This window comes from Lissotriton vulgaris, chromosome 6 (assembly GCF_964263255.1).
Source record: "Lissotriton vulgaris chromosome 6, aLisVul1.2, whole genome shotgun sequence".
NCBI lineage: Eukaryota > Metazoa > Chordata > Amphibia > Caudata > Salamandridae > Lissotriton > Lissotriton vulgaris.
The window spans coordinates 513127342-513155104 of NC_141694.1; the positions used below are offsets into that span (position 1 = coordinate 513127342).

Consider the following 27763-nt stretch of genomic DNA (forward strand, 5'->3'; position numbering starts at 1 on the left):
GGTTCATCCTCTTTAGGTCTACTCACCCTTACCACTTCTTCCACCTTGTCTGCTTTAATCTCTACAGGTCTTACTAGAGAAGGCATTAGGCTTTTAATCTAAGTCAACTCCCCAATTATGTTCTTAAACTGATTACTTTGTGTTTTTAAGATTTCATTATTTAAAACTGAAACCTCTAGGATGCCCTGCAAGGTTTTCTGGAGCATCAACATAACCTCAAGCATAGATAAACTTGAAGAACCCGTCACCTCCAGACTATGCAGGGGAGACCTGATACATCGGTATGGGCAGCATTCGAATTTACCAGTCTTTCTTTTGCTTTGGGACTAGATTCCCTTTAGGCAGAGTCTTCCTCCCGCAAGGATTTACTCTGGAATTCACTTCCTTCCTCCTCCCCCTCACTTTTATGTCCTGAATAATTAATGACTGGAATAACCGAGGGGAGGAAGACAAACGTGGTTCCATTGGGATCTCAACGATCTCAAAGTTTGTCTGGTTCAAGGATTTTGAGTTTATTGCCAGGTCCTCTGTGATTTGCAGAGACTCCACCACATTCATCTCCGTTTCTGGAGTCTCCTTCACTTTAAAATGTTTGCCCAAAAATCTTTAATAGATTTTGAGACTGCCGATCTGCCTTTTGCCCCTGCTGTCTTAGAGGTCAACATCACATTCTGTTTGATTGTGCCTGAGGGCAGGATAGTCCCCATCACTGTTGTTTTGTTTCCTGTGGGTGTCGCCGTAACAAGTATTACATTATTCAGGTCTTTGGGTAATTCCATTAAGTCCTCCGTCCCGGGGCTTTTATTTCCTGATTTCTTGGGATTCTTCGTGGCTTTGCGTGGTTTATTTTTCCCTTAGGCCATTGCTTTATATTCCCCTTAACTCCTTGCTTCCTGAAGTACAAAGCTTATAGAAAGGTTTTCTCCTTCACTTTCTTTCGTTTTCCACCGTTCTTGGGTGCACTGCCGCCCCTGTGTAATATGCACTTAATCTGGCTCCCCTTACTACTATTATTGAGAAAAAAGGGTAATTTAACTTTTTCACTTAAAGCTGAGTTCTTTTACTGGGTGTCGCTGGGTAATGGGTAATTGGTGCTGAGCAAAGCAGGGCGCGGGATGCAGGGTGCAAGGCGCAGTTTGGGGGGAGCACCACACTGCTTCCCTCTGCTTCCCTCCTTAACACTGACTGATCACTTCAAAACCTGGGCTGGATTCTCACAGCAGAAGCAAAGCCTTGCAGCATAAGCAATTCTGCTTTATGGAATTGGGAGCCTGAATTACACGAGGCTAGCAGAATTGGCCCGCAGCACACAGCCGCTCTCAGCTCCCGGCTCTCTCAGGTCTCTCTCAATCACTCCAAGTCATGATCCGCGGCTCGTGCGGTCTTGCCTTCGGTTGCTCTTCCCTCTTAGGCAGACAGGAAGCCCTCCGCTGACGACCGCACGCTTACCCTCTCCGTCTTCTGCCTTCTGCCACCGGAGGGTCCAACAGGGACCTGGAGTCCCAGAGTACCGGTATCCTGCTGTCCCATGGCTATCCCGTGGCTTGCGGCCGTTCTGTACCTCCCGGTCCGTCTCTCACAGACATCTCTCCACAGATCACTCGCAGCTTGCTGGCAGTCACGCAGGGGCTCCTCGCAGCTACCGCATGGCTCGGCTCGGTTTCACAGCGTGTCACGTGATCATTACATGTAATCTCATAGAGTCAAAAATAGGCTGTTGGTGGGTGGGAAATGTCCAGATGTGTTGATTATCTATCTGGGAGAAAACTACCTGGTTGCACAGAAGGGTTTGACACTCATTAAAGCCATGAAGGGGGACCTGAGAGACATAGGTAGGTCATGAGCCGGATGCCACACGTTGAGGACTGAATTCATCTCTAGGAGATCCTGGCACAGGGAAAACAGGCCAGTGGCTGAGATAAGGTGGGGAGAAAGTTAAAGACGTGGATATTCTGCAGGGACACAGGGATTGACATGATACAACATTCGGATCTGGAATTTTCAGGGGTAACGTAGTTCATCTCTCATTTATATGCATGAAATTATATCTACTGCAGGTGAAGATGGCTCTTGCCAAAGTGCTAGGCACGTCGTGATGGGGGACATTTCCAGTGATATTATGGCGGAATTATGGGAAGGGGTGGGGGGAGAGAGGGAAAGGTGAAGGGGGAGGGAGAGGAGCAGGGTTAATGGGTAGCTCCCTCCCCCCTTCCCCTTTCTCTAGGTGGCGGTGGGCTGAGAAGTTGCCATGATACGGATTACTGCTGATTAAAGGTAAGTAAACATATAAATAAATGAAACAAATTTTGTTGCACGTGCTTTCATTGTTCTTGATTCAGGTACATAAACAGTGTGCTGAGAAGTTGCCATGATTTACAAAAGTTTATTGTTTGTCAGTGGCAGTTCAGCCTGAAAGGGAACAGGTAGGCAAGTTCACGCCTGGACGACATAGGAAGTTCAAGGTTAGGTAGGAAGATCAATGGGGTTCAAAGGGTAATTGATGTAGAAAATGGAAGGGAATTCTAGAGGTCCCAGTTACAGGTAATCAGCTCTGATGCAAGTATTTTATTGAGTAATCAAGGTTGTTATGCAGGAGGGGTATGTTAGGGGTGGGGTAGTTTATCTTTGGTAATTAAAGATGTATAGTGAGGTCATAGTTCAGTAAGGCAAAGGCCCAGGTTAGGTTGCAATGTGCACCTGTTTCACGAAAGCGACCTTTTTTACACACAATCCGGTGTCTTTGGTCTGTGCTGCTCTCCTCTTCTTCAATGCCCCTCATGAGTGGCAACTTTACGGACAATGTTCAATGTACTGGCTCCCGTAGAATATGTTTTCACTCCTGGCAGTGATTGATACATTATGTCTTCAATAAAAGCCCAAATAAACACTGTACCCGTCTAGCAAATAGAAGGCATCACTGTAATTTGTCGCGCGTGCGGCGTGCTTTATCGCAGGTCCAGCAGAAGTAGGCAAATGTGCCCTCAGAGTTAACAGAATTGCCGCTCTCTGCAGGGGCATAGAAATCACTAGTAGATTTCAACTGTACTGCCTGCAATTAAAGTACTCTCACTGGGATACTCCCACAGTAGAGTCTGCACTCTGTCCTCTGTGAGCAATGCACTAGCACTCCCTAACAGCCGAGACAGCTCTCCTTCTCACCACAGACCCCGCCCCTTCAGCGCATCCAGATTGGAGGACACCCCAAGTCACCGAAGTTATCCTTTCCTGAAGACTGCTTTATTAAAGTATTTCACTGTCAAATGCAGATACTCTTCTCAGATGTTCAATCTCAGTCACCTCTCTAACACTGACTCTACGCAGGCCGCCCACTGAAGGCTTTTCCAGGAGGCCCTGCCCCCTGGGTGCTCAGATGTCTGCAGGCCCCGCCCCCACCGGCGCTCCCAGGCTCCCTAGCCCCGCCCTCCCCGGAGCTCCATGCCACTGACGTCACCCGCGTCTCTCTGGACTCTGGTGGGAGCCGGACGGAAGGGACCTGAGACCGGCCGCGGCTGCACGGACGGGAAGTAGCAGGGGACACAGCCACACGGACGCCCTCACTACAGTAAGGAGCCGCTGTCAGATGAGTTCGGGCAGAGAGTTCACTGAAGTGACATGCCGGGACAGGGTTAAACTGGAGTGTTAGGAAGAGGGAGGCGAGTGTGTGTACAGCGCTACAGGGAGCAACGTATACCCGGGGAGTATACACAGGGGCAGCGGGCGCTCAAGAACTAGGACAGCGGGCACTGCCACAGGGGGTGAGGACTGGTCATCGGTACGGGACAGTGACTGACAGGCCACCAGCACCATACAGGGGTCAGTGACGTGTTTGCCCCAGTGGACAATGTGTTACTGGGCCTGTGCCCACAGATGGTAGTTATTTGGTTCACTGAACAGTAGGCTCTATGGACAAAGTGCACCACCGGTTGATGCAAGAGACAGAGTTTAGAGTGCCACTAAGCAGGGGGCGGGGGTTTGGGGTCTTCTAGGACAGGTGCATTTAATACACCGGACCATTCTAGAGGGGCAGGCTGCACATACTTGAATATTTCATATTTGGAATGGATTAATGGGGCACCGCAGAGGAAGAGCAGATGTTCATAGAAAGCAAAGGGGAGCAGGGGATGTGCTGGGCAACAGGTGCTGTGATAGTAGATGCAAGACGAGTATTTGCAGAGTAGATGGTGTTCAGTCGAGGAGAGCAGAGGGTGCAGTTGCAGCGTGTTGCAGTGGTCTGTGTCAAAGCTGTCACAAGGGTTTTTGCCTCACTTCCTTGTGGCGCTACTTGTAGCTCCGACCAGGACTTTCACCTATGTAATTTAGCGCGTACTTTACCCGAAGGTGTTAGATTGCTTTACAATAGAACCAGTTACGTTACATAACGACTTCAGAGTATATCTACATATAAGATACGAAACAGATAAAGGCGTCTAAACACAAAAAGAAAACGTTATAATGGGGTGTACTTAACTTTGGCTCAGAAACGTTGTATTTTCAATATTAAGTTGTGTCCTGTACAGTTGGGAAGTAAACAAGGTCAGGCCCTCTCGGTGCTTGAAATGGAAAAATATAAGTGAAGGTACTCTGGCTTGTTTCTGAAAAGGGCCGGTACTCTCCAATTAAAAGTATTAGATCTATCTTGAGAAGTTCAGGTACTCTCCCGCTCAAAAATAATAAAGTGACTCAGTCCCGGACAGTACTATCCCAGTTAAAGCACTGGGCCCACTCTTTCCCGGAGAGGTTGCTGCTGTGTTGGCATCAAATTGTGCTCCGTGACTCTGGTCTTAGCAGTCAGCATTGTACTTAGAGTGCATTGATCAGTGAAAGGATTCTGTCCTGCAGAAGAGACAGCGTTTTGGCTGTACAGGGGACCAAGGAAAGAGGCTCTTGTGTACTGCGCTCTTCATTTGATGTCCCAATATTTGTGCTGAAGTTCACAGTGCCCTCCTCAGCCCATCCATGTACATCCCTCTTTCTTTTGGAACTTGCCATTTGCCTTACTTGGGTATGTCTTCAGTCCACTATATTCCTTCCAGTTCCGTATGTTTTAGGTTCTCTTGTAATTTCACCTGTTACTATGAACCTCCCCCTCCATGTGGTCGATGTACAGTCATTTATTTCATAGTTCTTTATTGGATATCTTGCCAGGGATGTATGACTACTAAAGATGTCCCTTACCGAGTTCCTGTTATCTTTTGGAAGCCGATCTCCCGGTTCGTCAATTTCTTAAACTTATTAGGAAGCATGGGTAATATTTTTTTTTGGGGGGGGGGGGCGGGGGTCGGTTTCATTGTGGGTATTTATTTTTGAAACTATGGAAATGATATGTGTTCCAGAATTTGTATACTTTGGACAGTATGTACAGAAATTGTGTTCTTAAATGCCCAAAGCACATCTCTGGAAATATTCTCATGTGATCTCCACTGAACACTCACAAAGTTGGGTATTATCACCGCTGATAGTTGCCAGACAAGTCATTTCTTTTATTACTCAAGTTTCTAGGTTGAAATATGTGATCAAAAACGCATGCTGTATTGTCTAGTAATGGGGTCTTGGCATTGATCAATACGTGCTCTGAGGAGAGTTATTCTGTTGGGAAATTCTGATTAAGATCAATACTACGTGGTGTCATAGAGTATCTTCTTGAAGACAACACCGAGCATCCCCTCTAACAAGAAGTGACAAATACAAGTGTTGAAGTGTGACATCATAAAACGTGAAACCAGCAGCCATGATGTAATGGTGACAACCTTTCAGACGTTCACCTTGCAGTTTCATCTTTAGCTCTGGAGAGCCACTTTTTACATTTGTAACTCAAGCAAAGTTTTCAGCTACTTAACATGAACAGTTTGACATTATGCATTTTACTTGTAATGCTGTTAAAAGTGGGGAAAGAAAGCCAAGTTGCTGAAATGTTGCAGGTGTCATTGTGGCAAAGTGTTGCAACAAGAATGTTAAGTATACCATATAATTTTCAGTGCTTTTTGACGATCATAACCAAGTACAAAGGTGACGCTTTAGTTACAGTCGCTTCTTCGCTCAGATAAGTTTATGATGGTGCAGGATGAGTGCTTTTATTGTGGCGCCCATGAGGGTCAGATTGCGGACATGGCATAAATTGGAGCTCATTGATCAGAATACATCTCAGCGTATTACAGATCTACATTCAAAAATAATTGTATTAGTAATTGGGACATGGCATGTAGCGCACATCCTGTTTTTTAAAATCTTTTTACACTTGGAATGTCTATAGAACTTAAACATTAATTTCACTTGATTTTTGTGGTTACGGAAGTGTATTATTTTGCCACCGTTTTCGAGATCGTGGCATGACATTGCTAACAGTGAAGTTGGCCACTACGAATCACAATGTCTTGAAAACCACCTACCTTTACCGTGTTAATGTTTCATTTGAGGGGTGGATGACTTGACAAAGCTACACAACCATTGGTTTGTTTGGTTCCATGACACATCCATCTTACCACAGTCACACTGAGCATCATCTTTCTTTGGCAAGCACTAGAGAACAGTAAACTTTCAAGACATTCCGGTAGTCCACACAAGTTCTGGTGAAAGTCCCGACAAAGGATGACGGATAAGAGTTGAGAGAATAACACAAGATTTTGAGAGTTCTGTTAGAGTAAATCCAATTCCTGAGGCCTCCACATACATGGTTATGCATGTAATAATCCCATTTGAAGAGGATGCTAATAATGCACTCCTGTGTCATGGGAACCGGCTGCATACCATTAATAAATAACAGTTTCAGGATGTGTGGAATGATTAGAGCTGCCCACTTTCTTAAAGATTTCCACTGGAGAGCTTTTTCCGTTGCAACTTCTCAGGGAGACACATTTTATAGATATGAGAAACATATTTCTATGCCCCTGTTGGTTGAGTCTTCTCAGGCAATGATATCAATTCTCCATCTTATGCCACACTCGTTCCATGGGACTGTGTGATCATCTTTTTTTGTGGAACCTGTTTAGTGCCCAAGCCGACTGAGTCACCTTGCATGAACGTCGCTTTCAAGTGACTTAATTATCACTTATAAGTGAGAGATGGGAGATTTAATTTGTATAGAAAAGTTATTACTCATTCACTTGTTTAATACTTCACCGAAGTCTCACTTGTGACTTCATGCATAACATATTGACATTGGTTGACCTTAAGTAAGCTGGAGTTTACTCAAGGAAGTCACACACAGGTGAATGGGTTTGATGACATCGACCAGTGTCTGGAAAGTAGCCACTACTTCTTAGAGCTACAGTTTTCGACTCCAGGACCCTGCTGAAGCACTGCATATGCCCTACAGGTGATCCTATGTGCACTGTGCAAAAAGCCGTACTCCACAATTCTTGTTGGTATATTCCTTGTGACATTGGGTATTAAACGCTGCGCCATGCATGCTTTCACCTTACAGTTGAAAAAACCCTGATACTTTGTTGCAGGATGAGTAATGCGTGTTTTGCCAAAGTAAATACATAGAGTAAATAAACTGATTTAGGATGGATCGTTTTGTATATTCCCCTATCTAGGCTACAAACCTTTTACATCGATGTTTTTGGCTTCGGCTGAACGCACGCATGCGACCAGGTTTGCTATCCTTGTGGTGGATTTTTTTGTATATTTTTCTTTGCATAGTTATCTCCACAAACAACAAAAACGTTTCCATGTCGCGAGCTGTAAATCCCTGAGGCTCATTAACAGGAAAAAAGGAAGCAAGCGTGTTAACGAGGATTCACAATAAGAAATGCTGACCTCATGTATAATCATTCGTACTCGTAAATAGACCGGATAGGAGCCAGGAAAAGTTGGGATGCTTGCCACGTCACTCCTCCCTCCTCTGTAAGGCCCACCGTTGCCCCCTTTTCCTGCTTGCAATACAATTTCCATACAGCCAGGACGTACATCGTTAGATTAATCATAGGCAAATTAAATATTAATTTACATTGAAGGTAAGAGGACAGCTCCGGTCCTAATACTAGCCGCACACATACGCATCATACTTACAGCCAAAACAACTTAGACAAAGCAATGTAAACACAGGCGGAGGGAGAGTCTACGTTGAACCGCTCATGCCTTGCTGCAGACACATTATCATTGTAGTAGGGCTGTGGTTTTTGCTTCCTAATGCGGGATTTTCTAATGCAGCTTTTTGTTTTTTATAAAAAACACTTTCAGAAAATATAAAATGATACATTTTACCAAAAAGCCATTCCTGGCCCCTGAAACATATTATTTGACACATATTAAAGAAACAAAGCCAGTAAATACCCGTGACAGATGGTAATTCCCATGTTGCGGCAGTACTCACAGCTGTTTTTTAGGTCCGGATTTAGCCAAGACCTTTTGATTTTATTAAAATGATATTCCTCATATACTTCTAGGGGCTGCAGGTCTGTCGTTAGCCAAGACCTTTCAATTTTGCCAAGGTTCTATATATACTATACTTTGAGCGGATGCCAGCCAGCCTTCTTCATCCATTGGCTTTTTAATGTATCATTCATATTTTTCTTTACCCACCTTAGCATACCGCATGTGGCAACCCATCATCCCACTCCAGCCATTGGCACACCTCTATGACCTTCACAAAGAGCATGTCCATACTCAAAGTAGTTCTCTTAAGTGTCAGGGACATCTTTGTTAGTATAGTGTGCTTTTTGAGACCACAAAAATGATTTTGTTTTAAGAAGTCTTTTTATGTTTTTATTTTAAGATTGATTAGGTGCTGGCATTTTCCCGAAGAATAAAGTTGTGCAAAGCCATGACAAAACAAAGCAAGCATTGATAAAGCCAAAAGGCAGGCACCTAGCAGCAGACCTATTGACTTTGCCAATGGATCTTCTGTTGTGAGAGCAACATTCATAAGACCCATTTGGTTGTTTGGACACATAGGCTGTAATTTCCAATTCCTTTTTAATTATGACTGAGTTTGACTTGCTCTGGAAGTTCGGGAGCAGATCACACAGCCAAGACTAAGTCGGCTCAGAAAAATATTTCTCAATTGGTTCTATAGATTTGTTTTCTGACAGTCCCGTAGACTGAATAGGACCTCATGTAGAGTCAAATTCTTTGAAGCAATAGCTATGTGTGTGTGTTTCATTACTTGTATTTGTAAGGTTGTTATATAGATATCTCAAACAACCTTACCTCAGTGATATTGAAAGCAAAATACAAAAAAGATGAATGCTTGTGGAATACAGTGGCTGCATAGTGCATAGATAAGTGCAGGGACTGTCTTCCTGTATGCACATCGAAAATGCGTTATGGAGGCAGCTATTTTTAATTCATGCCCATTAAGAATAACATGTTGCTACTTGTATTCCTCTCTGGCCCCAGGGCATTTCTCTTCGACTCAGTGGTAACCTTCGTTTTCACATCTCTGTGGTTGCGTGCTAAGAAGCATATAGTTAAATAGAGGTACTCTTTTGAGTAATTTCCTTGCACCTACGTGTGTGAGCCTCAATGGAATAAACAGCTAAGGATGTGCACAAAATCATACTTCAAGGCTCACAAGCGCTTTTAGTTAATGTATCTATGTACATGAGAATAAATGTGCCACAACTTAATGTATCCTCTACACGTAAACCGAGTTTTCGAGTTTCTCCAGTTCACTGTCAATAATATGTTCATTGACTACGGTTTTAAACTGAATCCGGTCTGAGGACACAAACTGTTGCGGGGATTCTGCTTTGGAACAGAAGTATGATTGGGACCATGCTACATCAGTATGTAAGGACTGAGTCACCATACCACCTCTGTAACCATGAGCCCAAGTCCTACTAGCTTTAGTGCCTTACTTGCCCTCCTAACCTTACCAGAGAATCAAGTGAATAGGCACCCCAGAACACCACACTCCCTATCCTCTCTGGCATTGTAATACAGTACACACCCTTTCGCTCTCTCACTCGTACTCGTCCACAATAAGATAAACAGGAGACACAAAAGAAATTTATAATATTTATTTAAACTATTGTGCTCTGAAATGCAGTGTTTGCGGCACAATTGGAAAACAAATGCTTACTAAAAGTACTTTTAGCATGGTTGATGAACCGTATACCATGAATATCCCTGTCATTATATAGGACAGAGTAGCCTAAACCCCCAAACCTGCTACTGAAGCTAAATGAATATATATAAATAAAATATCTCTGGGATTAGTGGCAGGCCCCTTACCTTACATGGAGACTATATTTCAGCAAATGCAGTGATCTTGTCTCAGAACTCTTGTTCTATGCGTGTGTTTTTGGATCCTATACTCATCTATATGACATGACATATGTGCACATAAACAACAGCTGCATTTCTGTGTTATGTCTAGGTGCTAATGCCTGGCCATAAACAATAACAAGGGACATTGTTGTTTGACCTTGTCTATGATGTTAAGACTAAATCGCAGGAAAAGAACAGAACTCAAAAACATATGCAGGTTCCATGTGGAAGTACAATGTGGCACAAAAATCAGCGTGTTTATATAGTAACGTGTGCAAACGAAATGAGGCATATAACATGCACAGTTAAGCTAACATAGAGAAAACTACAATCGTCCATGCAGAAAACACACAACATAACCAACTCAGTAGCAAGGTGTGATCTATGCTTAGGGCCTTGGTTTCTACATTAAATATATCAGGAAGCAAGGGTTGCACAAGTATGTGAAGGTGTGCCAAAACACAATCGGTGGTTAAAGAACCTGGAAAATGTTTAAAACAGCAGTAGCTCTAGTATGTCTGCTCTGGATACTGATGTACAGGGATGGTTTTTTGGTTTGTAACACAACCTGTACATTATAGTTTACAAATCCCATTCAGCTGCATAAATGTAAATATGCCATTGCTGCTCACATTATGTGTCTGCATACAGGGGTGAATGTTTCAACACATGGTAGTACTCGTCATATTCCAGCATACAAGAACCCAACTTATACACACACAACATGAACTGATAAAAACTCTTACTTGGTGGGCTGGGTGCCATACCTGGGTCCTTTTGATAACAAGTAGGTGGGTTCCCTGATAAAGAGGGGGCCGGTAAGCCACCTTGTAGGCTACAGGGTAATTGCTGATCCAAGCTATGTACATTACACACCAGAAGTGTATATTCTGAGGGTATGGAACAACCAACATTGAGGTGAAACCGAGAATTTTGATGAAGTTCAGGGTCTAACTCTTCTGTATTACAAAAGTCCACCAAACATCAGGCATACATCAAGTCCGTGGGTGAAAAATCTTTGCAGTGAGGTCCGCCCTCTGAGCAGAACCAGTGCCTTTTCTCACATATGAGGTTGTTAGCCCTAGCAGGTGCCCATTTACTGCCACTGAAATGCATTGTGTTGGGATTCCTACCAATTCATTTTTACCACCTGCACCTATCAACCTCCAAAAATGGTCTCAAGACCAGGATGGCCCTGGGGGGGTCTACCCACTGATGGTTTGTTTATAGCCTTGTGGTAGACTGCACAGACTCTATGCTTGTGCCCTCCCAAGGCAGATCTTATTTACCACGTCCCCAAGCTTGAGTGCAGCAGGACTCGAAGCCTGTAGGGCTACTCAGCTGTCAGAACACCTACAGGCTGCCTTTCTCTGAGATAACTAAGTGGAAACCGTCCAAGACACTCCTTTCATTTCACCCTCACGCACTCCCCTGTGGACAGATACCCAATCACTCACTCACCAGGCTCTGTCACTACTCCAGACTCAGCCCAGACATAACAAGTGACCTCATCCTTCCTTCTTGACAAACAAGCTGCACTGTATCCCTCAGCTGCCTAGCCTACTTGCTGGAGTACCCATGTAATGGGCCTTCAGGTGCGATGCATTCTCATCTGTGCACATCTAGACTTGAGACCTAGTCTTCTTGGAAACTCCGTACCTCCTGGCTCGTAACTTAGAGAAGAAGCCCCCACTTAATATACAGAAATTCATGCAGAATTCTGAAACTGAGGGGAATGACAGATTGCATTCCCACATATAGCCAAACTTACTACCTAGATACCTTTTTGTTAGTTGTTCATTTGCTTCAACTACTACTGCCTTTTATGCAATGCTTAAACATACTAAACGTGTTTCAACAGCTGGTTGACAAAGGCTATTGACACCATTGTGCCTTTGAAATCCCACTCCCCAAACAGACTCAAACCCTCCACATGTTGGTTCTCTGACACCCTTAAGTCAGATAAATCAGTTTGCAAAAAGTTAGAAAGGCAGTGGAGGTCTAAATATGACAAAGGGACAAAAGCAATTTACCAAGCTGCTCTAAAAAAAAATCCCAAACTGCTATTTGGTCAGCCCAAAAAACCTTTATCTCTAACCTCTATCTCTGAGGATGCAAACAAACTGTGTGAGTTGTTTACATTTGCAAACTCTTTTCTCTTTACCATGGCAACAAAAATACCCTCACTCCTACTAAGGAGCTATGTGAGGGCCTATATGACTTCTTCAGAAAAATGCAAGCGTCTATGATCAGTTCCTGGTGCCCCTATACCCAAGGAGAAACATCTTGCTCCTAGTCTGGCCTGTTACTGTCCAGTTTTGTCCCCATTACCTTGGAGGAATCAGCAGTCGAACTTGTAATTTGAAAGTCTGTCTCTCCTCTAGATCCCTGGCCTCCCCCTTCCCGCCTCCCCCCTCCACAAAGCCATTGTCAATTTGGCTGTCCTGGTGGTTAACCCCATCTTGAACAGACTGCTAAATGAATCTCTGGACCTGGTGCCTTCCTGCCTGCTGGAAACTAGCTTTGCTGCTCCCCCTGCTAAAGAAACCACCTGCCGACCCTAAGGTTCTTAGCGACTTTAGATCAATCTCACTCCTTCCTATGGTTGCGAAACATCTTGATAAAATTGTTAACATGTAGATTTCAATCATGGTAATGCTTCTGCATGACTCCTCGGCACTCAATACGGTCTCTCACACCATTTTGCTGGAAAGACTTGAAAGGATCGATATCAGAAACAAAGCTCTGTTGTAGCTGAAATCCTTTGTCAGACTGTTTTTCTTCACGTTTTACTTCTGCATCAAAACCATTAGAGTGCGGAGTCAGCTGTCAACCCCACACTTTTTAATATCTACCTGGAGCCACTGGCAAAACTAGTCAAGTATTGGGGAGTGAGAGTTGCATCCTATGTGGATGACACTCAACTAAGTGTTGAGCTTCTTCAAACTCTGCCTCAATCAGCGGTGGAATAGATGAATACAAGCTGTTTGAAGCTTAACTTAGATAAGACTGAGATCCTTTTTTTCTGGCCTCAAGTCCACCCCCGTCTGAATTGGGTCCCCCTCCCCTTCCAACACCTGTGGTGAGAAACCTTGGGGCGAAATTTGACTCCAGCCTTACTTTCGAGCCCCATATAAAGGAATGATCCACCACCTGCTTCTTCACTCTTATGAGAAGGATTCTGCATCTTATCCCTGGGGAGTTTTGCAAGACAATTGTCCATGCCATTGTCGCAATTGTTAATTACCTAGAGGTTGGATTACGCCAATAGCTTGTAACTAGGGCTCCCAGCCCTTCCGATACTGTGTATCCAAATAATTTCAGAATGCTGCTGCCTGGCTAAGTCTCAAGATCCCCCCGACCCCCAGGTAGCTGTGTCAGGACACCAATGTCCTCTGCACTGGCTCTGAGTGAATAAAAGGATCCGGTTCAAGGCACTCATCCTTGCCTTTAGGGCCTACAGCCACAAGGGCCCTCTGCACCTCAGGAGCCGCTTCAAGCAGTACGTCTAGGAGCGATCTTTGAGATCCAATGATCTCAAACTCTTCCAACTCCTCTGTATTCACAAGGCTAGAAGAGGAGGTAGATCATTCACTTCCCAGGCAATTAAGCTGTGGAATGCAATTTTGTTTGCTTTGAGAAGCAGCCCATCCAATGCTGCTTTTAGAAAAAGCTTACTCTTCGACTCTGGCTTTAACGTCTGTTAGCATCTCTTCTGTTAGGTTTCCTGGGGGTGTCTCTTCCACTAGCTCCGTGACTCCTCTTTGAAGGCAGCTGTGCACGCTACAAATGCATTGTATTTGTTGTAGATGTAATCCTGTTTTCCATCTGATGGCACTCCCCTTCTCAGCCTAAATGTTACCTGACATGCTACAGTTTGTCTCAACTGTCAGCAAGTTTCAAAAAGTACCTATACCGGCAATGTAACTGAATTAAGCATCAGTAATGAGGGAAAGCGCTAATGCTGCCTCTGTAACCTCACTTAGTATTCATTCAGGTTATGAAAAAACGTTGCATTGATTCATTCTCATAAGCACTTACACATTATAGGGTCATGAAGTTTGGTCAGACATTGTACTAAGAGATGAATTTAGAAAATGGGCTTCAATAGGAGCAGGGCACAGACAACAATGGAACTGATGCAAGAATAACTTTACCCAGCACACAGTTAAGATTTACACATAAACATCTCAGAGTCTCATTTCCAAAACACTTTTCAATTTAAACATTGTCAGAATTAACTTCTAAACAATACACTAATTTTTAGAGTCAAAATTAAGCGTTAGTAGAGCTATGTTTTGCAGCCATCCGGACTTACTGCTTACCCCATACCATATCGCCGGTCCGTTTGTGAACTACCCAACTCTAATTCAGTCAGGCATGGGTTCAAATTATTGCACCCCAAAACAGGATGCCCTGTTCAAGGGTTATCATTGATCACCGACCCATGGAAGTGGTGATCATAGAGGACTCTTTGCCTGCCTCCATTTGGTAGATGAACCTGGGCATGCGGCTGTAGGTGCAGCACCATATGTAACTCGTGATCAGCCACGCAAGTGCCCCATCTCACCCACACCTGGGATACAGTCATTGAAGTTAGAATCAGACATGGTATGCAAATGGTGATATACCATGATCAATGCCATTTGTGAGCCTTGTCTGCCATGGGATGACTAAGCCTACCGGACAGCCCTTCATAATTATGGTAAGTGACACCAAAAAGTACCTCTACTCAGGGTTAAAAAACTCTTGATCCCTAGAGTCGCAAAGCTCAATATTTCAGGTCTAAAGACCCTTTCTTGACAGTAACAACCACCAGGGTCACAATCCTGTAAAAGTCTTTAATAAAGAACACCTCTATCACTGCCAGTAACTGCCACCAATTAAGTGGCTCACTATGCTGGAAGACCGCTTTTCTATTCTTTTGCTAAACTTTAAGGCTGTTGTGGTTTGAGGCAAGCTCCTGAGTTCTTTCAGTGGAATGATATGTAATCACTAAGCTATTGCCTGCTTTCTCAATCCAATGTCTTTTCTAACATTTATCTTGAGCTGGCAGCTTAGAGTGTGGGAAAAAAATAAGGAATCTTTTTCTTCTGACTCAACCAGGATTTAGAAAAAGTGTCACTGATGTACAATGTTATCCAGGGCATTATTGTCCCATATGGCTTGTTCTCAGGAGCTTTGACTACGAATTTTGGACTTGTTGACGTCTCTACTGCGGTCAGTAGGGTTGACTATTGGTTACTATGGAGTAAACTCTTGAGCTGGCGAGCGCCACATGTATTCTCTTATAAAGCTCGCTAATAATAAGCACTAAGACGAATAACTACAAATTATTTTCTTTATTACAGGGATCCAACATACTGTGTCCTAGGCCCTCTTTTCACCCTTGTCTAATCCACCTTGAAGATTAATTCAATGGGGTATAATTAAAATGATGAAATGTAGGTACTAAATGTGCCCATCATTATGTGCAGACCATCTAGTCAATTTTGTCCATAGATCTCTTGACCTTTAGAGGGCATTTCATGTCCTGCCAAGATGCACAAGTGATGAACTTTTGCAATAGGAGTTTTAAGGAGAATTGGTATGCACAGGATGTTAAATTGGGAATGACAGCTGGAAAATACATTTGGTAATTTTAATGAATATTGTGAAAATGTATTATTTTGGTCTCAGTTATTGGATATCTAATCCAGCTCACACCAAGATCTATAATACGCTTTCTCTTTATTTAACCACAAGGAGTTTGGTTGGGCCCTCACTTAGAAAATTATTTTAAACATGGAAAGTAAGGTTGAAGATGCTTCTTATGTTGTCTTATGGTGCCCCTTTGTGGGTTTTATTCATGAGCATAACAACGGATGTGTCTGAAAATAATTTATTCAGTTAATTTGGCTTTACTTTGTCTGTTGTGTCCTTTCTATGCCGTTTGTATTTTATGAGTATTTTACTCTGTGTTGTTCTCTACCTAATACGTATTTCTAGTTTAATCCAAGTGAAAATCTGCCACTTGGGCAAGGAAAAAGTACGAACCCTGCTTTTTTATTCTTTGTTTATAGAGTTTCTAGTCACAGGGAACAAAATATAATGATGGACCCTTCCTAATGTCAGCACCTGACTACCTTTCTCCCCGTAATATTCTATGGCCCTTGAGTTAATGAAGGGAATTGTGTGCACACTGGATGGCACCCATCATTACTATGCCTATTCCCTAGGGAATTTCAGTGCAAATTAAACAACCGCAAAGGTGCACCACAAAAAACAAGACAATAAGTGCAAATGGTATTAGGCACAATGAAGAATTATTTCTCAAAGAGATGTTGATAGTCTTCTGATAATCTTTATTTTCAGTTTGCAGTAAAACATACAGCCGACGCGTTTCGTCCCAAGCTGGGACTTCTTCAGGGCTTTAAATTTGTAGTACGTCGCTTTTAAAGAGAATGTAAGAGGAACCAGGGTCCAAGGGGCGCCTTCCCAGACACTGTAATCCTGATGTGCAAGCTGGAATATATATTATTTCATTCCAATGCCGAACAATCAGGGTTGGACTGTAAGCATGTTAATGGACGATGAAGACAGTGTTTTACAGGGTTCCTGAGCAGTGAGAACGTTCTTGCCACCTTAATTTGTATCTGACTCAAATCGTATACTGAGTAATTTGTAGAAATAGAAGTGGACAGGTGGTCCTATTAGTCCAAGGGAGGAGGGTGTGGGCACTGTGTTCCAGTAGGCCGTTCGTAATAAAGCAGCCGGCGCCCATCCACAGCCCTCGTCCCGCCGAAACACCCACAGCGACGCTGCAAACTGAAAATAAAGATTGTCAGAAGACTATCAACATCTCTTTGAGAAATAATTCTTCATTGTGCCTAATACCATTTGCACTTATTGTCTTGTTTTTTGTGGTGCACCTTTGCGGTTGTTTAAGTTTCTAGTCATAGGTCAGGTTTTAAATTATTGATGATGTCAAGTCTGAGTTTTAAAGACATCAGAACTGCATGCAAGTAATGTCCTAAATAACATTTTATGAACATTACTATTTTGGCTTTGCCAGCAACATCAGTTACATAGTTTAAGTTCTTCTAGATCTTGAAGACTGAAGATAAGATATGAATTTAGATTTAGTAATTTGTTTGAGTTGGAAGGCTTTGGTTGATGGAATCACGTGCATATAGATTATGATTACAATTTATGTAGAATGAATTGAAATTGCCTGCCTGCCTTGCTTCAGATTATACCACTGTGATGCCCACTGTGTTGGATGCAACAGTAATACACACATTTTTAGATCGAGGCATGCTGTATTCAAGTATGTTGTTAAAGCTCCGCCCATATTTTTCATTGGCTTGTGTCATTGTCCTTTGTAAATGCTGGATTCTGATCCGTTAATAGGCTTATTAGTCCCTCCTTAGTACCGCCTAGTTTTCAATTGTAAACTCCCATGAGAACTTCTGTTACACAGTATGTCTTAATTTGTCTGAAAGCACAATTTTCTTTAATGAGTTTCTTCTACTGCAGGCACAACATACTTTTCCCGCAACATTCAGTGCGCCATGCGCACTTTCATTTTCCAAGCAGCTCGGCAGAATGGCGGCTTCTTCTTTGAAATGAATTGGCCTTGTAAATGACAATGCCTTTTATTTATGTGTTAATTATCAAAACAGATAAATAATAGACATTGTCATTTACAACGCCAATAGCTTAAACTCTCGCAGATGTGAGAACTATTGAATTGCAAATGCTTGTTATAGTTGACATTGAGTTTTGAGATGATGAATTACATTTCATTTTTTTGTACAATGGATGTGTTGATGATTAAATCAAGGCATAAATGTAATACAAAATAGTATTGGGATACACACACTTTGAGAACGTATTGTCCAAGTTGGTATGGTGTTATTTCGTGAAACAATAAACAAAGCACTTAATAATGATAAAAGAAAAATAAAGAGGAGCTTTTCCAGACTGAAGTATCTTTTAGTGTTTCACTAATGCTATCACATCTGCTGGGAGTTGATTCTATAACTCCCTCATCATTGTGAAAAAATACTTGCGGAATCGACCCCACACAGTCCTCCATTCAAACTAATATTAATCTGACATCCTTACCTGGGTGCTTGTTACTAGTGAAAAGTAGTTCACCAAGTGCTTAATTTAGTTTCCACTGCTCTTCACCGACACGTAATTATCAACATCGGTGCTATTCCTGAGCACCAGTTAAGGACACATTCATTTAAGGAGAGATTAAGGGGTCCATTAGGATGGCGGACAGACCTAGCGGTGCTGGGACTGGCCGCCAGTGATGCGGCGGTCACGCACCGGCAATTAGGATGCCACCGCCACCATGGTGGTGGCATCCTCCATTCCCAGCATGTGGCGGGCGGTTCTCACAGCACCACCCGCCACAATGCTGGGAATGCACTGCGTGCATTGTCATGCACTAGGTGACAGGCACAGCGAGATGCCTGCCTCCATGACAATACAGGGGGGTACCATAGGTACCCCCCATGTGCACGCCTCACCACCCAAATACCCTGGGAGTCCGAAACAGGCCCCCGTAAAAGCATTCCGTATCCCTTTCTGTGGCGGCAACGCTGCCACAGAAAGGCATGTTACCGCCCCCATGCTAATATGAATGGCGGTGTCTAGCAGACACCGCCACCATAATAAACCCTTTTCTGCCCGGTCGACTTGTGGACCGAGCGGAAAAGCGGCGGACGGTCTCCCCGTCCGCCGCGGTACCCCCCTCCATACTAATATGGCAGGGGTAAATGGGTGGCGGGCTGGGAAGGATGTAGGACAGATAGATCCGCCCTACATCCTAATCGGCCCCTAAGTGTTTTGCCCAGAATCACACGGTGTTGAGCAGACACCAAGACTTGAATCTGGTTCCCCAGCTCCGAAGTAGACAGCTCTGGCCAGTACACCACATTCTCTCCCCACTTTCCTGCTTAGCAGTTTGTTCTGTTTTAGGTGACACTAACAGGAGAAATGGAATGGGCTGGTGCAAGCTGCCACCTGATGAGAGCTCCGGCACTTCTTTATACAAATTACCCACTGAATTCATAGGTCATAAGTTAAGACGTGGAGCAGTCTGCAATTCCAGAAGTGAGACAGGATTGCCTCTGGAAGTCCTGATAGGTATGAAACATAAGAACCCTCAGGTAGCTGTTCTCCACAGCAGCTCCTCAACTCCAGGACTACAGCCTCTGCTCTCTCCAAAAGCACCCTGCTCTTAGCATCTTCTTACCCAAGATAGCTATCGAGTCAGCAAGGAGACAGGCCTCGCTCATTAGTATAACTTTGCTTCTGGTTAAAATGGTCCGACCGGCCTCATGCATTATTGCTAAATGATTTATCCAAATGTCTGGAAATCATAGTTGTACTGAATGCTCGATTGAAAAACTGCATTTGATACTATTAAAAGATTTTTTTCTTGCTCATCTGGCATTAATGTACCTGCGTGGGGCCGATAGTTAGTTGAGCTCTTTTGGAAGTGATGTGTAGATTGGTAAAGGAGACTGATGTGTTTTCTGCCGCTGTCATGTCTTTCAAGTTTCCTTGTTTTGACATTCAGTGGCAGTGAGTGATCTATTTTAGAAGCGCCTTTAACACATAGATTTATCTGTTTAGTGTTCTTTGGCCACACTTCTAAAGTACAGAACTGTGCAACGAAACGGAATTCTGAACACACCCGTCTGTATTGGAGTTGTTTTACCAGAAGAACAAGTTGTTTCTCAATTTGTTGGTTTAATTTGAAAGGGTGAAAAGAGGTTGTTTGATTGTCACCTTGATGCAGCAGCTGGTCATAAATAGAAAGTCCAACCAGGGTGCATGGAGTTTAATTGCCACCACCGCCTTCTCTTTTGCTGAAAAATCATTTTTACTTCTGGAGTTAGCCTATACCTCCTTTTTGATTTTAATAAAATTGCGTATATAATACTTGCTTATAGGGACTTTCAGATAGCCCTCTTCATCCATTGCTCTCTTACCACATTTTTCTTCTGCCCACTCCAACATACCCCACGGGGCAAACGGTCAGCCCACTTCAACCACTGGCCAACTTTACATTGTAAATTGTAAATTGATACTTGTTTAGCGCAATACTCACCCGCAAGGGTCTCAAGGCGCTTGTACGAATACCGCTGTGGAACCCATCCTGGCTTTCCCTGTGAGGCGTCCACTCCTGGGCACCCCCAAGGTGGAGGCCAGGCATCCTTAGCATTGTGGGGGCCATTGTGGAGATTAAGCAAGCTATTGCCCAGAGTTGCAGAGTGGGACTCTATGGTTAGAATAGGCACTGAGGCGAGAATTATCAGGTCCGTGGAATTTTGAGCCCAAGACCCACCAAGGCGGGGAATTGAACCCTGGTCCCGGGCTAGACCTCTGCATCAGGGTCTGCCGCTCTAACCATTGAGCCACACTTCTCCACATTGACAGCATTCTGCTAATTCACAAGAAGCAAATCCTCATGCAAAGTATGTCCCTTCATTGCCAAGGACTACTACGTCCCAAATGATTTGCAAAATACTTGACAAAATAAGCATTGACAAAGCCAAAAGGCCGGGCCAAACGCCAGATTATTGGCTTTGCCAAGGCTATTAGGAGTCTGTCTGGAGGTCTATCCACCCATGACTGCTTTGCGTTAGGGGTATCCAATGCCACGCAAATCTTCTGTTGAGTTAAGCTGATGGGTAAGGCTATGTCACAGAGATGCCTCTTTTTACGTTGGGAAGAGACAGCTTTTTATATATTTGTGTGTTCAAGAGCAGCTGTATGTAAGCCAAACAAGAAAAACATGTCTAAACAGCATATCTTCCTTTGTTTATTATATTTTAGAAAATTCGGAATCCTATCTATTGGATGTGCTCTCTTTTGTTTAGACAGGAAACAAGTGGTAGAGGTGAGGTAAAGATATCACAAAGACATGCACAAGTTTGTGTCTTTGTCAAAATCATTTGATGTATGAACAGTTTCTGTTCTGAAAAGCAACAGTTTAAGAATGCAGTGTATCCAAGGTACTTGATGTCTATCTACTTTACTGCTGACATGCTATTGAATTACTTTTTATTTCAAAGGCAGATGATTATCTTGCAGATAGATGTCTAACTGTGCAGACTTCACGCAAGATGGTATCCATGCATCTGTTAGTGAATTGTGCATTTTAAATTACTACGTCCCTTCAGTACTGTTGCATTCATTGTGGCCACCAACTGCAATTGCAGGTTCACTGCTGATAGACAAGAAACCATTTTGGTGCTTAACAATTATGTTTAGGGGGTAGGCGTGACTCTCTTTTTATGGTCTGGCTTGAGAGCTCAATAGACCCCAGTATAGTCTGGATAAAGATCGGCGTCCCCTTGGCCGACAGATGCACCCCGTCCTGATGGAACAACTTCCCTATTTCGAGATGTAGCAAGTTGTGCCTAATGGTACACATTGTGAGCTGGCTAATATGGCCTTGATCGAATGGTTCAGCTTCTTTACAGATTGGTTCATGGACTTTACCGGAGACACCACCCCCCCTCCCCCTCGGCCCACACTGTCCGCGGTATTACCTTCGACCACAATATTGTTGCTTCTGGTAAGCATTGTCTAAACCTAGACATGGCTTCAAACAAGACCTCTCTCACCCCTCGCCTGCCCAGTGGCACCATAACATTGCCGCCAGCTTGAATGACCAAAATGTCTGGACGGGGAAATGCTCCAGATTGTAATGCTTTGACAAACTCACGAAATAGCTTCTGCAGTCTCAAACCCCTCACCACCAACCAATGGTGTGTAAACCCTGCCGCCTTTTGTGCTTCCTCCAGACTGGACCCGTGGAATTTCTGTTCCGCTCTGCGATTGCAGGAATGCCCACACCAACATATGTGTACTGGGCTAAAAGCATCAACTGAAAGAGAGAAAGGATTACTGTTATAACCAAGACTATTGTGCCCCTGGGCGTCCTCCTCCGTCTACACGAGATTGGGCCTCACGTACCGCTCAAAACATGCTGACCGCTAACGCCCCACCCTCTTGATTCCTGCTGCTAACAGGCAAATCGTCGCTGCTGTGGTGGCTTCCCCTATGCGAAAGGAATGGGAACTAAACTGTGATGACTCCTCACCCAGGAAGGCCAACACCTGCCTACACACATTCGTGAACTGGTAGCGAGTCGTTTGTGCCCCATCCTGGTGTACTAGACTGGCCTGGCTGAGGCTACCACAGGACTTCCCCATAGGTAATCCCTTGCCAATTCCACTGGAGAGAATGCAGTGTTGTGCGCCGTGTGCAATGTCACCCATGTGCCCTTCCCTAGCGGTCTGTTTTAGACCTACTGATTCTGAGATGGATTGCACCTACTTCTAAGTGGACATCCGTCACTCCTAGCCCCCCTTCACACTTTTTTGACGATGCTACCAACTTGGAGATGCACAAGACCCCAAAGAAGGCCAGCACACAAGCAAGACTGAATAGCTCTGTTTCATACTGGGACCAGCACACCCGCTGCAAGGCCCCCAAAAGCCTCCCCAGCCTCTGCATGTTTATAGGTCGCCTACTGTCTTGTACACCCAGTACCATGCATTCTCAACCCCTGATGGCCTTCCGTACCCTAAAGTCCTTGGTACGATTCCTGACTCCTTGTAAACCGGTAAAGAAAGCAGTGGCGGACAGTTGCCTGCTTCGGTGCTTGATCTAAACTTTGCGTTGTACACCCCCAAGCGTTCTCGTACATACGTTTTGTCTTGGGTGCCAGCGTTGCTGCAAATATGTCTGTGGCAATGGGGCACCAAGCCTCCACAACTCTGGGAACTCCGACATCACTTTGTCCGCCTTTGGCCAACGTGCCCTGAAGTCTGCCAACTTAGATTGAGACAAAGCGTGAGCCACTGCATTATCAACAACTGGTACAAGTGTTGCTGAAAAATGCACGTTATGCAAGAGACATAGGCAAATGAGATACTTCAGCTACCGCGGCACCCAAGGGCATTTTGCGCTCTGGTTATTAATGGCCATAACCGCAGACATACTGTCTGACCCAAATTATTCTGGTGTTCACAATTGATGCACCCCAAATGTGTAGGGCGACAATGATGGGAAACAATTCCAGAAAGGTAACATTGCGCGTGAGCCCGGACGCAATCCACTTTCCAGGCCAACCCTGCATGCACCACCTAGAGCCCAAAACTGCCCCAAAACCAATGCTACCTGCAGCGTCTGTGTAGAGGGATATGTCCCTGCTGCTCCGGGCTGGTTGCTGCCATAATAGTGTTCCGTTGAAATTATCTAGGAACCCCCTCCATGTCTCCAAGTCCTCCCTGACCTCTGAAGACAATCTGGTGTGGTGGTGCTTTGGCTGTAGGCCGGTAATTGCTTGTGCTATATATGCGAAGTTTAATTGCCCCACCAAGCCTTGCAGCTGATGTAGCGTAACCTTCCTGGCTGCTAAGCAGGTGCTAACCGCATCTCTGAATGCCCTAATATTCTCCTGTGGCATCCTACACCAACCACGGCATCTATCTCAATACCCAGGAAGCACAAACAGGTATTGGGGCCCTCCGTCTTGTCTTAAGCCAACGGAACCCCCAATGCCTGAGCCAGATGTTGGAAACCCAGCAGGGCCCTCCCACACGCCCCGTCCAATGAATGAATGAATGAATGAAAATAATTTTTTAACGCGCAAACTTAGCCCCAAAAGGGCATCAAGGCGCGAGAAATAAACAGACATAAGATCTCAAACTACAGAATGCAAGGCCACTAGTATGCCTGGGAGAAGAGTCAAGTCTTCAGACGTTTCCGAAAGACCAACAGGGAAGACTGGCTGGCCAGTTCCGGAGAAAGGGAGTTCCAAAGTTTGGGGGCCAAGGTGGAAAAGGCTCTCCCTTCCCACCTTGCCTACGCAAATCTTGGGACTAGGAGCAGATTCTTAGAGGCTGAGCGGAGGGTTCTTCTGGGAGTGTAGACACACAGAAGAGACCTAATACCCTCTGAGCCTGAACCATGTACAGCTCTGTGGGCCATACAGAGGAGTTTGAAAGAGATCCTGGAGAGTATCGGGAGCCAGTGAAGCTCCATTCTGGCCTGAGTTACCGAAGCTAATCTAGGAATGTTCAGGACCATCCTGGCCACGGCGTTCTGCACCATTTGGAGGCGATGGATGGAACTCTTATTGATGCCACTATAGAGGGCGTTACAGTAATCAAGCCTCGATAAGACCAAGGCAACTGTTGTTGACACCAAGTTCTTCACTGCCCATTTAAGGAATCTGCTGAATGGCTCAAACTCAGAACACGCTATGGAACACCCTATGGGCATGCATAAGTCAAGGAAGTACTGACCCACAAATGTGAAACCTAGCAAGTGAGTAGCCTCTGGGTGGACTGGTAACAGGTGGAAGGCCGCCTCTATGTCTGACTTGGCCATCACGGCCCCCCTGCCTAATCTCTGTAGTTTTGAATTGGCCTTGCCAAAGGTGGTGTATCAAACTTCACATAGATCCGGGTCCATCCCATCATTAACAGATAACCCAGTGGGGTGAGAGAGGTTGTGATTTAAGTGGAATTTGCCTGCCTCCTTCTTTGGAACCAAGCCCAGTGGCGAACATACCAAGGATGCGCACGGTGGAGAACTAAAAGAACCCGCCACCCTGCCCGCGTGCACCTCCCTCATAATCTTGCCCCGGACCAACTCATGTTGCTGCAAAACTGAGAACTGATTCTTTGGTGGGACTGATGTGGGGGGTGTGCGGGAAGGAATGCGGAACCCGTCCCTGAAACCATAGTACAGAATGTGTGCATCCTTGTTGTTTGTATATTTACTGAGTAGGTGTGAGAACATTCAGGCGAATTGGAGAAGTGAGATGCGCACAATTAGTTGAGAAATCGACTTTTAGGGGTTGATTGCTGTGTGTGCTTGCCAAGCTTTTTGAAACACTTAAACGCTGGGTGTCCTTGCCCCCCCACAGAAAGCGCAAAGATGTTTAAACCTACATGCTGCCCCCTTGCTATATTCCTTCCTGTTGTAGTGTCAGCAGGCCAGTTTTTTTTCTCCCAAACTTCTGTCAAGTCGAAAGGACTGAGCCGCTCTCACCGTTGCTTGACACATATTGAACTCTGCATGTCTAATATTGATCTCCCTCTGGTCACATGCTATTTCTGGCCTAACCACGTTCATCTGCCTGAACTTAATGTCGTACTGCAACCAGGCTGACCCTTGGAACTCTTATGCTGCCCCATGTATGAGGGACATATACCCAAATAATTGCGGGGCTAACAATGGTGTTTTCTCCGTGAGAATCGCTGCATAAATGGAAAATCCTGTCACCCAATTCTTTAAAGACCTCTCTACACACACCGTCTTTGGCTTTAAATCGCTCTCCTTGCCAAATTTTGACCTACTTGGACCACGACCCGGATTGATCAAGTCAAAGACGTTCACAAATTCTCCTTTGTGAATCCTTTCTTGTGTCTCGGCCGGAATGTGCCATGAAATTGCTGAAGGAGGAGACAGCATCAAGGAGGTAGACCCAAATATCAATGGGGTCACCACAGTAGGTGACTGGACTACGCTCGCCCCCACCTTTGCCAGTGTGGTAGGAGGTGGAGCTGCACCCAACCCCCCTATCGCCGACGTCCCCCCTTGTGCCCACACCTGCGCTGCCACCTCCCTGAGCTCCCATCACCGAAACCTTACCAGGTGGTGATGAAACCGATGCCCCCCTCACAGAACCAAGACTGGTAGGCGGCCGCGCTCCCTGCCGCTTGCTACCCCCCTTGTGCTCCTGTAGACATGCCTGGCCCTTAAGATGGTGGCACCGGCTCCCCCCAAAAATTCCCGGAGACTGGAGGGCCGCAGCGATCTCTGCCGCTTGTGTTACAACTGGCGCTCTCCCTACCTGTGGTGAACCCACAGGTGCTGCTGTTGCTGAGATCGCCATTATGCTCTGTCCCACTGCGCCCACACTCATGTTAAGTACTGGCTCTAGCGCCGCCTGGTCAGAGCTGCGAGTGGCCATGTCCTGAGCAAGTGACTCACCCCCTACTGTGGCCACTGATGTAGGCTGCTTACAGGGCTTTTCCTGATGACCCTCCCTATAACGAGCCGGAACCTTCCTCTGCCGCTTTGGTGCCCCACATCTGTTTGTCGCTCTGGCACGCTTGCCAACTTCTACAGTGCAGCCTCCATGTCATGCCGCTTTGCTACCTTCCAAAGCTCGTCCAGGGCATAGAAATCTTTCTGGGACGCGGGCATCCGGGGTTTGAGCGTACGCACTTTGCGCCATGCCTTGAACCTACTAGCAGAAACAAAAGACATTATGTTAAACCAAGACTAAACACTTTAGCAAAATTATGCGCCACATTCAACCGGTCCACAGTATACAATTCACCACAAGGATTCTGACATTTAACCTGAGGTAAGCCACCCGCCTAGCGGAAATATCAGAGCTTGCTTAACCAATGTGATGTTCAAACCAAAGTGCCACATGTGCAGAGAAGAAAGTGCAATTAAAAACTTTGTTCCGTATAAAGAAGCCTTTCATCATAATTTATTTTTTTAGTTTTTAGTTTTTTATACTTAGCCTTAAGGGTTAAAACACCCATTTCAAAATGCAGTGCTTGCAAAATATATCTATCTATCCTATCTATCCTATCTATCCTATCTATCCTATCTATCCTATCTATCCTATCTATCCTATCTATCCTATCTATCTATCTATCTATCTATCTATCTATCTATCTATCTATCTATCTATCTATCTATCTATCTATCTATCTATCTATCTATCTATCTATCTATCTATCTATCTATCCACTCGATCCTCTCGCTCGACGAAGGGATGACAAGCCACACCAGCCAGGTACGATCAAAATTTCTTTATTGGGCACAAAACAAGACGCGTTTCGAGCTCACGGGCTCTTGGTCACAGGACCACCACAGACATTTTGCGATTGATATAGAAAACAAATCATAACAAAGGAAGAGAGACTCTGTGTTCAACTTTCACACAGGGTTCCCAAAGGTGCCGTTTTTATAAAATACATTTGATTTTAGTTCATAAAGGCACACTTCCAAAGTGTATGGTGTATTTTAGCACATGGTGTTTGATGAATTTAACGATTGTTTACAAAAAATCATGGGTATAGTACCCTAATTCATATTCATTTCAGAAAGCTAGAGGTACACAGACAGGAGGACAGAGTACTATTGTTGAAGAAAAAGACATAGAAGGTAGGGGGCAAGGGAGAAGAGAAGGGTCAGGAGAGAAATTTTGAGGAAGGAGACAGAAAAGGAAAGGAAAGCAGGTTAATTCCGGTGTAGTACCCTTATGAATCAATCTTTTATCCAAGCTTAATTTTCAATTCATCCCATATCCCTCCGTATCTTATGTATCCTCCCCAACCCCTCAATTTTCTAAGTATATCCATACTAAGTCAGAGATTGTAGAAGCTAGTAAACCAAAAATAAAAATAATTGAGTGTATTATAAGAAAATCAAATTCCTCTAGAGATACACCCTTTCTACCCATTACTAGGAGTTCCAAAGTAAAATATCTATACATATGTCG

At 44.5% G+C, this 27763-nt stretch overlaps 1 protein-coding gene across 7 annotated transcripts in view; it reads left to right on the forward strand.

The window, feature by feature from the left end:
• Nucleotides 1–3418: 3418 nt before the first annotated feature.
• MYO6 (myosin VI) overlaps nt 3419–27763 on the forward strand; it is a 924144-nt gene continuing 899799 nt past the window's right edge. For all 7 annotated transcript variants that reach the window (XM_086926522.1, XM_086926523.1, XM_086926525.1 and 4 more), the window contains exon 1: nt 3419–3562. The gene's annotated coding sequence lies outside the window, so the exon portion shown is untranslated. The remainder of the gene's footprint in view (nt 3563–27763) is intronic.